Raw genomic sequence first — 12,501 nt, 5'->3', positions numbered from 1 at the left:
AGGGAAAGGAAAACCCTGATGAGCTGGACTCGTCATGAGCACACGGCTACTGTGCTACTGTGAGTCCAGCTCGTCATGAGCACCGAATGGGTTAAACCAAGTCCTTGAAACGGGTAAATATCCCAATGTTTGGAAAAAGGCCTGTATAAGGCCAATTCTTAAAAAGCCAGCCTTGGACCCACTAGCACCAAAAAATTATCGGCCAATTTCCCGACTACCTCTACCAGCAAAAATTCTGGAAAGAGCCGTAAATAGGGAGTTAATTCACTACCTAGAAGATAACCTTCTGTTAGACCGCTCACAACATGGCTTTAGGCCTTGTCGTTCGACAGAAACAGTGTTGGTGCTGGCCACAGAGGGGATTCGGAGGATAGTGGACAGAGGCGGCAGAGCAATCCTGGTTTTATTAGATCTCTCGGCGGCGTTTGACACCGTAAATCATAAGGTGTTGGTGCAGCGGTTGAGAGATATAGGGGTGGAGGATACTGCACTAAATCTCCTCTCCTCCTTTTTAGAAACTAGAGAACAAAATACACATTGGGAGAACATACAGTCTGGAACTTTCCAACTCCCATGTGGTGTTCCGCAAGGATCTGCTCTGTCACCAACCCTCTTTAACAAATATGTGTCCTCACTGGCCAATTTAGTCAGGAAACATGGGTTCTCCTTGATTATGTACGCTGATGACACACAGCTCACCATCTCAGTTTCCAAACCCTCAGAGCCAGTAGCCATTGGCTTTCATGCATGTCTGAAAGATATCATGTGCTGGATGAGCTCAAATTTTCTGAAAATTAATACGGATAAAACCGAGGTCCTAGACTTTGGTAAAGGACCGTCGTTATGGAACACTAACTGATGGCCCACAGAGGTGGGAGCTTGTCCTACCCCTTTCACCAAAGTTAAAAATTTGGGGGTGATCCTCGACGAACAGCTTAATCTGTCCGCCCATGTCAACCAACTAACTTCCTCCTGCTTTTTCCTCCTAAAAACATTGAGGAAAATCTTCCTGTTCATCGCATATGAACTTCAAAAGACAGTTGTAGTTGCTCTTTTTTTAACCAAATTAGATTACTGCAACGCTCTCTTTATGGGAATTGATAAAGCACAGGAGAGGAAGTTACAATCATTGCAAAATTCAGCGGCCAGATTACTCATGAATATTCCTAAGGGTCGCCCCACCTCAGAGGTCATTAGAGTACTACATTGGCTCCCTGTCCATCAAAGAGCCAACTTTAAGCCTCTCTGCTTAGTGCATAAGACCCTCCATGGAGGCATTTCCGGGGAGGTGCGGAAACTTTTCACTAGGTATTTTCCAGTAAGAACTCTTAGATACTCTACGGAGGGCCTTGTCTGCGTTCCAAAAACACGCAAGGTAAAATGGGGGGGGGGGGGGCCGCACACTGTCTTTTTGTGCGGCAAAACTCTGGAATCAGATGCCATCTACCTTGCGTCGCCAACCAAATCGGATGAGGTTTCGGAAAGAATTAAAAACCTGGCTGTTTGCCAAAAACTAACCATCCAGAGTCAGGTTGCTCCAATTACCTATGTATCACAGTTAGCGCCAGGACGCCTCGGCATTTGCTGCGCTCTATAAATAACAATTCAAATCAAATCAAATTCAAAAACAGATTTTTTTCAAGCTTTGCAGATCTGAGATTTCCTGCATAGAAAACTAAATCAGGCCACACTAGCCAAAAATTATTTGATCAAGGAAATTAGATTGGTAACATTAATAACTAGCTTGCTGAAACTTGGATTGATGATCTGGAGGCTCAAAACCTTAAATGAAATGTTTGATTGAGCCACAACAGCAAAATCTTGCAGGAATCTATTACTATGGTGGAGAAGATTTTGATTTCCTCTAATCTGAAGGCACAGCACTTTAAAGCCATTGTATATCTCTATTATACTCCAGCCAAAATGTTTAAATGGGGCGGGATAAATGATGGAAAATGCATTCGCTGTGTGGCCGAACAAGCTGACATCCTCCATATGTTTTTTATGTGTCCTAAGCTAAGACAATGAATCGGGTGAATGGAGTTTTTTTTTACCAATATAATTAGTGTAGAAACTATTGTTACACGCACAGCACTGCTTCTGGGTCTGTTAGATGACTCTCTCTCTAATCAGGCAGCGCATCAGGGTGGGTATTTGATCTTTATGGCAACTGCGGTGGCTCGGTCATGCATAGCCTCATTTTGGCTACAGAAGGAACCCCCGTCCTTCGAAACGTGGAGGGCAAGATTCTATACCATTTGTAATCTTATGTATAGCTTATATTTTCTCAAAGGGCCAAGTAAACGCAAATTAGGTGTAAGGATTTGGGGGACCATGTTAGATCACATGAATTTTTAAGGAAACCCAAGCCTTTCTACTTTTATTCATTCTCTTGCCGCGATGACTGTTTTAACTGTGCACTGTATGAATTTGTAAGAATTGCTGCCATAATGCAATCTTGATGATTTCTTATTGCTCTAACCATAATGTTTTGTATAACTGTGTTATTTATAGGCTTAAAAAAAAAGACTCTAAACTATGAAAAGAAGACCTCATCTCAACAAAATTAGGTGCTTTATTTTCGGAGGGGCAATTTATCCCACCACTGTTCATAATAGATGAAAATGATCATATGACATGTTTTTCCACATTTCATTAATAGCCTCTAAGCTTTCAGACAGTATCAACAATGCTTGCCATGAGTAGTAATATGCACATTATAATCAGTCTGTAGATTAATGTAGGAAGAGGCCCCAGTGACAGTCACTCCTTGATGGACAAGTGGATCCCTGATCTGCACAACCAAGATCCAATAAAAAATATTTTTGTGAGCAGATTGGATTCTTTTCAATCAACAGTAGGCTCTGAATCTTACATTTAAAATTTCTTCACAAAATATTACACTCCTTTGAGCTTGATAAAATATGGTGTACCATGGTCTGGTGATCAGCAAGACAGGAGACAACTAGGTAAAATTAAGACGGTTCATTTTTAAGATAAAAGGTTCCTGCCAGCCACTCTAGCCATTCTCCAGGTCTCCCTCTGCCCCAAACACTATGCACAAATTTCTCTGACCTAGAAAGATTCCAAAGCATTTATACATGTATCTCCTACACACCTCCCTTTCTACAATAAACAAAACAAACCTGCATAAAAACATATTTCAAAGAACAAAAAAAATTAATAAAGAATGTTTTCCAGAAAGATACACTTCAGGAAATTATACAAAGCAAGAAATGAACATGCATATAATGGAATTTCCGCAAGATAATGTAAGTCAGTGAGTAAAACTATAATTAATAGAATAATAAGATAGAGGATTAACTTTTTTGCTATTTTCCCTCTTAGTCTTTCAAATACTTAAGAGCTCTCACCTCTCTATCAGACCTTCTCACCCTAACCACTCTTCTGAACCTCTAGTCTTTCACTATTCAGAAACATGGCAGGTTTTGATTCCTCAACACGCTTTTCATATACAGGAATACTCTGTTTTGATCACATTGGTAAAACCTTTTTTTTTTAACCTTAATGGGTTCAGAGAGTTTAGATCCCCCCCTCACCCTCCTTAACCACTGGTCCCCTTATCAATACCAAGTTACCTACAAGCACCTCTGTTTTTAACAGCCTTCCTTCTTTCAAAAATGTCCTTGTGCCCTTGAATTTTCGCCACCAACTATCTCCAACTGTGGGCTTACACAACTTAGACTCAAAGTCATTCACCTAAGTTGGTGCCGCCAGAGTATTTAGTTTAAAAGGAGATTTCCCTGTGGTGGAGTGTAGAGAAAGCTTTTATGCCTCAACCCTCTTGCAGACTTCTTTACTCCAAGCTAAGCCATTATCTTTGGCCACATGTATGATTTCTTTCAATATTCGGTTGAAGTGTTCTACCATATCATTTGTTTCTGGGTGATATAGTGCACACTATTAATGTTTTATACCAGTTTCCATTAAAAACTTTTCCATTTCTTTGAAAACCAATTATACACCATTATCATTTAAGCAATACCACAAGTATGCTTTCCCTTACATTATTTCGTTCAAAATCCGCACCACGTTTGGTCTCAATGCCTCTTGCAAAGTAGATCTTCAGCATCTTGAATACATGCTCTTTCAGATTACCAAGAAAGTTTTACACTCTTCTCCATAAAAACTACCCAAGAAGCCTAAAGCAACTTCTTCATGAGGACTAGTTAGGCAGTTCATAATTGTCATGGCTTGCACTTTGGGTTTCATGGCTTGTTCACTCAAAGCACATTGCATACATACTTTTACCATTCATTCCACTTGAACCTCCATTCCTGGCTACCAAGTACCAATATGATTACCAGAGTTTTTCCTTGGTTTTAGTCATCCCTTCAGGACCACTCTGAGCCAGAATGGTCAAAACTTTTCTCAGACCACTTGGAGGGATTAATATAGGACCCCTGACCATCAATCTGCTGTTTCCCGACAACCTATCTTTAACACCTTCAAAACTCTTACTCTGTTCACTCCTTTTATTCTTTGAACACGATCCAGCATTTAATAATGACCGGATTTCCTGTATTACTTTATCAGACTTCACTGCTAAATGCCATAATTCTACAGAAATATTACCATTATCAATCTCATAGACACTTTCTTTGTCAAACTCATCAGCTACAATGTTCTCAAAACCTGCAATATATTTTACTCCGAAATCATCTTGCAGGGCTACAACCCACTTAGTGATCCTGTGCGACACTGCATCAATGCTTTTCTTCTGGAATAGTTCACACAATGGCTTCAGGCCAATTCTGATTTCAAAAGGTCCTCCCCACAAAAGCTTCCAGAGTTTTCTTTTACAACCCAGTACATAGCTAAAGCTTATTTTGCTATTACAGAGTACTGTGTTTCTGCTCCTTTCAAACTATGTGAAATGCTAATTATTTCCAAGTCCTGATCACCTTGCTGTAGTACAGCTCATAAGCCTTTTTGACTGGCATCTGTATTAATATTAAACGTAACCATGGGATCAAAATTCTTCGATTTGGGGGCCAAACCTAACCTATTTTTCAAGTCCTTAAATTCTTCTTCACAAGCAACATGCCAAACAAATTCCACATCCTTCCTGAGCTCATTTCTCATATTTACACACAGCTCAGCAAATATCACACAAACGTATTACAGTATTCTGCCATACTTATGAACCACATTAGTTCTTCCTAATTTGAGGGTGACTTCAATTTACATTTGGAATTGACTAAATCTGCTTTGGTAAAAATCCCTTCTCCAGTGATGTTATAACCTAAATATTCATTGAAATTCTTTCTGAACTTGCATTTTTCTACTTTAATTGTGAGATCAAAGTCATTGAGTATCATTAACACTTCTTTTACTCTAGAATCATGTTCATCAACATTACTCTCACATCCTGATAAATTCTTATTCCACTCAAACCCTCTAAGACTTTCTTCAAGGCTCTTTAAAAAGCCAACGTCGCTGAGGCCAAACCAAATGGTGGCCTAGCATACCTAAAAGTCCAATAGGGAGTGATGAATGCCATCAGATCTTTGGCTACTTCATCAAGACTGATTTAATGATATGCTTAATTGAGGTCGAAGGTAGAGAAAACCTTTGGCCATCCTTGCAACATGAGAATATCATAAATGTGGGGCAGAGGATTCCTATCAACGATTATATTCTTGCTGAGCACCTAAAATCATTACACAGCTTTGACTGTAACTGTGCCTAATTTTTCAATGGAAAATTGCATGGGGAGCATGCTTTTGGGGGCCACTCTTTTTGACGACACCCGCTTGAAGGATCACCCCCAAACTTTCCAGGAAGAAGCTGATGCTGATTTATTTTTTGGGTAAAGTTTAGTGGAAATTTGCCAAACTGAGCCAAATTTATAAGCAAATGAAAAAACTATTTCCTGTGGAAACGTGGTCCTGACTATAACTACGCAGGGGTGACTGCCACTGGGTGATATATATATAATTAATTTCAATGTAGAACCTATTTAATTAGTTTAAGTTGACTTCTTATTGGGTGTTGGTTTAAATCTTAAACTACTATCTCCATTGATTTTGATGAAAGCGACCAGTAGTTTGCCATGTATGAGGCTTGACTTACTCCAAAGCTGGGCTAGGATAGAGTACACTTAGTAGCTTTAAAAGTACATTTTGTGAATTACAATGTTCTTGCTGTTTTGTGGGTGTATGTTTTATATTAGCATGTTCTTCCCAAACTACTCCTTATTTTTCCTTGTCTCTTAAGCCCACCCATTCCAAGTATTTATTCCCCATTTTTTCACCTCTCCCCATGGTCCCGATTACATACCCTTTAAAATGCTTAGGTGTGCAGAGAGCTCCACTATCACGGCAGATATTTCTACACAGAAAACATAAGAGAGGCGGTGGAGGAGAACACGACCTGCAGGTTCATGAATTACATTTTGTAGTAACTAAGTATTACAACTGGAGTACTACTTTATGTACTACAAAATGCAGTTTGTGAATCGGGCCCCAAGAGCATATGGAAATAGACTTCACTGCTTAACTCCAAACATCTGTTGCACTTGCATCTCATTTAAAAAGCTGTTTTTGTCAGATTCTTACTGTGTTGTGCACACAGGCTCTGCGCTCCTTAGAGGTGTCTGAGGCCGCTTCCTTCTCCGCTGTCGCAACTGCATAGCAACTTGCCTCATAGCCCGAGACAGATGAAGATATTTAAGCAAAATCACTCGAGGCACCAAATGAATCACAGCTTTGATCACCCCAGTAAAGGGACAGACAGAGCCCAATTAAACAGAATTTCAGACTGATCAGTTCGCCCTGTTCCATGATCAACATTTATTGCTTAAAACCGTATAAAAAAGAATTCTGAAAAGCTAAGTGGCCATTCAAGGACTGGTTTGCTGAAGATAAGTGGACAATTTCATGGCTCTGATCCCAAATGTCTCTACATCAGCTTGACTGGAAGGAGCAATGACAGATAGAATGCAGCTTTCAGGGGTTTCCTGCCAATTATTTTTGAAGTTGTAGATTAGGAAAACAAATAAACTAATTAAACCAGTAAGGTATAAAAACAGTAAACATAAATCACAGAGGAGGTTCAGGAAGCCAAGAAACATGAACTAATAAAAGGCTTTGCTATCAGACATACTTTTTCCATGCTGTGTCTTCTGAAAAAGAAAATGAATAAATATTTCAGGAAGTATTGGAGACGGTTTATGTAATGCAGATTCACCACTGAATGTAACGTCAATTAATCTGTACTGAAGCACTGTGGTTCTTATGTGAGCATTGCAAGTGCCTTGCTCTCTAAGCGCTGTTTGTTTACGAATTTTCCTATCATGACAGGGAAATGAGAATTTCTTAGGGACAGTAAAATGCAGTACTGTTCTTTAATTATTTCTTGGAACAGGCCATTAGGGTGACTTTAAGCCAGTCTTGAAGTTTCAGTCCGCAGCCTGATTTACAAGACTGGTGTATGGGTAGGTATGACTCATTCTTGGATTATCCTGAATTTATTCAGGTGTCAGTCAGGAGTACCACAAGAGCTCAGTAAAATCTTTGTGAATTGAGCGTTTATTTGTATATTCAAACAAGGTGAAATAGAATGGCGTTGGACGGTGACCAAGCTGAATTTCAATGGAGAACATTGGCTCAGAGTATTTCTGGGCAACTGATCACACTGACTTGTGTGGCAGTGTTTCACTTGTTTACAGAGTGAAGGTGAGTCCAAGGAGGGTGGCACCCTCCAAAGGAGAGTTCGTCGACATGTGTGGACCTGTAGACCAACATTTATCTCAGGATAAAGGCAGCTACAGAGCCTAGCTTTATGCTTTTCCTGGAAATGTAATTGTGAAGAAATTGCGGAAGAAAAGGACAGTGAACAGGTGCCCAGATGCCACAGAGCACAAAGGGTGATGTCTGACAAAGGCAAGACAGTGGAGCGTATGTGCTGTTGGGGATGATGTGGCCCATTGTACTAATTTGTAGTCAGAGGCTAGCCTCTGGGAAAGCTAGCATGGGTGTATTGAGGTGGATGCACTAAAAGTTAATTATTTCATTGATTTGAGGCTTCAGGCAGAAGTTGCAGTTGGTTTAGACATTTAGATTATTTACTATTATGGGGGGGGGCAAAAGGGTGGGGTTCCAAAGGCAGTTTGGAGATGATGAGGATGAGTTTCTGCATAATGTTATCACTGTTGTGTCTGGGTTTAACTTAAGGTTATTTCTAGACATCTATGGGTCAACTGCAAGCAAACATTCACTCACATATCTAATATGTATGATAGAGTTTTTTATTTTGTTGGTGGTTGGCATCTGATCTGCATAGTTGTATCTTGTGTCTTTGAAGAAGCCAGTTAGGGATGCCACAAAGCTGAAGTAGATATTGAACACAGGAGGGTTCTGACTACAGCTCTGTTGGACTCTACTTTGAGAAGTCTGTGTGCTCAGCAATAAGGATGCAGGGGTACTTTTTTAATCCATCTCATTTCATCAGATGTTTAAAATGCGCATGTGTGGCTGGCTGTCTCAAAACAGCCTGGCCAACAAGACATGCTCACTTTAAACATAATTGCATAGACAGCCTCCCCTCCTCCCTGCTGCTGTCACATAGCAGCGACCCCGTCCTGACACACAGAAATTTGGGCGAACACAAGAAGAACATGGCAAAGCCCTGACCCAAGTGTGCCAGTGACTTTCTATTGCAGGTCTTACTCTGAACGTGTGAGTTTCACAAAACCGAACTCACGTTTATTGGGCACATATTTTCTGATGGGAGAATGACTCCAGGAGCAGACAAGGTGCAACTGTCAGAGTCTGTAGAAACACTAGACAAGACAAAGGAACCATCAATGCCCTTTTATGGAGAACCCCCTGTTATTTGCAACAAAGGGTTCAGGGCAATCTAATTAGAATTCGGCGGAATCCTAAGATGGCCGCTGTGAAGAGGAAACAGGGTCAGCATTCTAGTCAGCATGTCACAGGTGTCCCATCAGAACGTCCTGAGGTGCTTTCTCTGGAATCTCGCACTTCACCTGAGATTCCAGAGGAAATGGCAGCAGTCCTGAAGCGGCATGAGTGCTTAGGGTAGCTGCGACGTTTCAGTTCGCCGTTTAGTTTCCATCTGGTTCTGGTAAGAAGCATTCCTGAAAAGAGCCCATAGCAGTTGCAGACAAGTAAGCTTGTTCCTTTGTGTGGCGTCAGCGCATTGTGTTGGGTATTAGTGTGAGACGAGTGAGCTTGCGCAGTAGCCTATTCTGGTGTTTTGGAGTTCATGCACATTAGAATAAAAGCAGTGAAGCTATCTGGAACCTGCACAGTGTATTCTTGTGTTGAGTAGTCAAAACGATGTGAGGAAACAGTGTTGACTTGTTGAGTCAGCGCAGTTGGGAGTTAGGAAACGCTGTGAGGAAATAGTGAATTAGCTGACAAGAAATCCGTATTTTGAAAAAGAGTTTTTGGAGGTTTTTGAGCTACTTTAAAAGAGTTTATCTCTGCGCTAGTGTAGTAATTCAGTTCAAGACTAGTTAGTTGATGAGGAACTCGAGAAGAGAATTATAGAATTCATAGAGTAGCAAGGTTAAATAGGGAAAAAACAAACTACATAGAATAAATTATTTAAGGCATACACAGTATTGAATCCTACCTTAATGTAGATTATTTCGCCTCTGAATAAGTTGTGCAGAAGTCATTGCTAGAAGGAAACAAGACAATAAGGATTAGTAGAATAAACAAAAAAGATACAGATCAAATATACTTAAAGGATAGATATAAGAAGCTGATAAGAAGGCAACTGGTAAGGAAATCAGTAAACCCAGTACAATAAAAAATACCTAGAGTCATTGCGAATATTAATAGTTACGATTTATGTTGCAGAAAAGAATAAGAAGCATTAAGCAGAATTGTTTTCTAAATCATTCATAAACAGAAGAGAGGCAAAGGCCAAGAACACATCACGTATGTAACTTAAGCATAGTAAAAGTTATTGATAAGGTTGAGTGTAAATATCACATGTTTGTCTTATAAACATTGTTGCAGATTCAACCCGAGTGGGACGGGTATGCTCAGACGTGAGTCCCGTGCTCTCCATGCCACTGGAATCAAGCTATCCTGGCTGAAGAGGGGTGAAACCCCGAAACCAGTCCTAGGATGCTTGTTTCCAGTCCAGGGAGGACCTGGCCTGGCAGTTCGGGCTGGACTGTTCCCATGGGGCACAGGGTCAAGACTGATTTGCATATGGCTGGGTCCAAACTGGAATGGCATGGTGAGCAAAAAAACGATGGATTTAGGCCCAGATCTCTGTACTGGAGTGAATGTATGACATTGTTCTGCATTCTGTCCATCAATAGTTCTTTTTGCATTTGTCACCCCGAGTGGGACGGGTATGCTCAGACGTGAGTCCCGTGCTCTCCATGCCACTGGAATCAAGCCATCCTGGCTGAAGAGGGGGTGAAACCCCGAAACCGGTCCTAGGATGCTTGTTTCCAGTCCAGGGGGGACCAGGCCTGGCAGTTCGGGCTGGACTGTTCCCATGGGGCACAGGGTCATGACTGATTTGCATATGGCTGGGTCCAAACTGGAATGGCATGGTGAGCAAAAAAACAATGGAGTTAGGCCCAGATCTCTGTACTGGGGTGAATGTATGACATTGTTCTGCATTCTGTCCATCAATAGTTCTTTTTGCAGATTCAACAATAGCAGCTTACATGAAGTTACTCACACCATAAGGTGGTCAGGAAGAAGGAAGACCTGGTGAAGACTTGGCAGTCTCTTCTCTGTCCCCTACCCCTTTCCCACGTTCTTTGTCGTGCAGGTTCATTTCCTATAGGCGAGGGAGCCTTAGAGGGGCATTGGGATCTATGTCGCTCTGCCCCTATGCAAGTGGGCCAAAAGGCTATCCTGACAGCAGCCACTGTCATCCGCTTGCTGTCCCCAAGATGTTACCAGGCTGCTATCCTTTTCTAAGCATGGCCTTTTATTGCTCAAGATACAGTCGCAAATTCGCTACAGTGAGTGCCCCATTGACAGACTTGACAAAGCGAAATGTACTGTTTCAGTCATCTCCGGAATGCAACCAGAGTTTCATAGACATTAAACATGCCATCAAGGATGCAACTGAAATGTCCCACTTTAACCCCAAGTTACATCCCGAAATAACAGTTGGTGAGAGCCCAGTTGAGCTAGGGGCAATCCTCCTAATCTCCAACGATGAGTAGAACCCCCAAATCTCAGAATGGCTAAAAGCGATTGATGCGCTCAACTACAACCCCACCTCTGCAAAATCGCTGGGAATCACCCTGGACCCCAAACTAGACATGAACAAACACATCAAGAACACTGCAAAGAATGCCTTCCTCAACCTAAAACTACTCAACAAAATAAAACCCTTCATCCCTCAAAACGACCTCACACAAGCTACTCAATCCCTGGTGCTGTCCAGACTGGACTATGGGATTGCAACCCTCACAGGATCAGCTAAATCTCACCTAGCATCCCCTCCGATCAACTCTGAACGCAGCAGCCAGAATGGTCACCGGAGTAAAGAAATATGAACACATCCCCCCTGCACTCAGAGAGCTAAAATAGCTCCCAATCGAAATGCGGGCCAACTTCAGAACTGCCTGCCTCACGCACAAAGTGCTGCACACAGGGAAACCCGTTTATCTGGCCGCCAAACTCCAGAAGGCAGGTCAGAAAAGAAGCCTAAGGAGTACCAACACCCTACTCCTTATCCCTCCGAGAACTTGCAAACAAAAAACCGCATCCCGAGCCTTCGCAGGAAATGCTCCCAAAATCTGGAACTCCATACCAGTCCATATTATGGCTTACCCCTCCTACTTACAATTCAATTGGCTGCTCAAAGACCTCCTCCTCAACCGATCTCTCCCGTATGGATACCTACAACCTAACCATCGAAGCCTGCCCACAGCAGCACACAAACACTTTAACATTAAGAACTCTACCTCACTCTCTCCAGGACTCTCTCCTATATCCCCCCCCCAGTCTGACTCCGTCATGAGCCGCTGTGCTCTTTTTGACGTCAAGGCCTTGTACATACTATTGTGATAACATACCCTGCGAATGACACTGTGCGCCTTACAATGGTTTCATGTGATACGTCTTGAGCCATTGTACATACTATTATGTTTATGTATGACTACAAGCGACCATGCTGTAAAGCGCTCCGATACCTTCAGGTCTGGCAAGCGCTATATAAAACTCTAAAATAAATAAATAAACATTGATCAACACAATGGCCATCCGAATGCTCAGAGACACATTGTGGCCTATGCCAGTCGAAGCCTGTCTGAAACAGAATGCGTCTACTCACAGCTGGAGAAGGAGAGTCTGGCTGTGGTGTTGTCCTGGGAACATTTTCATGTATTCCTCTTTGGAAAATGATTCACTGTCATCACAGATAACCATTCATTGCTTACAATTTTGGGAAACCTGAAGGCTAAGATTCCCCCTCACATCGAGATGTAGGGGTTGAGAATATAAGAGTACGACTATGTGATCATGC

The sequence above is a fragment of the Triturus cristatus genome, chromosome 5_2 (genome assembly GCF_964204655.1).
Source record: "Triturus cristatus chromosome 5_2, aTriCri1.1, whole genome shotgun sequence".
In the NCBI taxonomy this organism is placed as follows: Eukaryota; Metazoa; Chordata; class Amphibia; order Caudata; family Salamandridae; genus Triturus; species Triturus cristatus.
Note: the sequence above shows the minus strand (reverse complement) of the source record.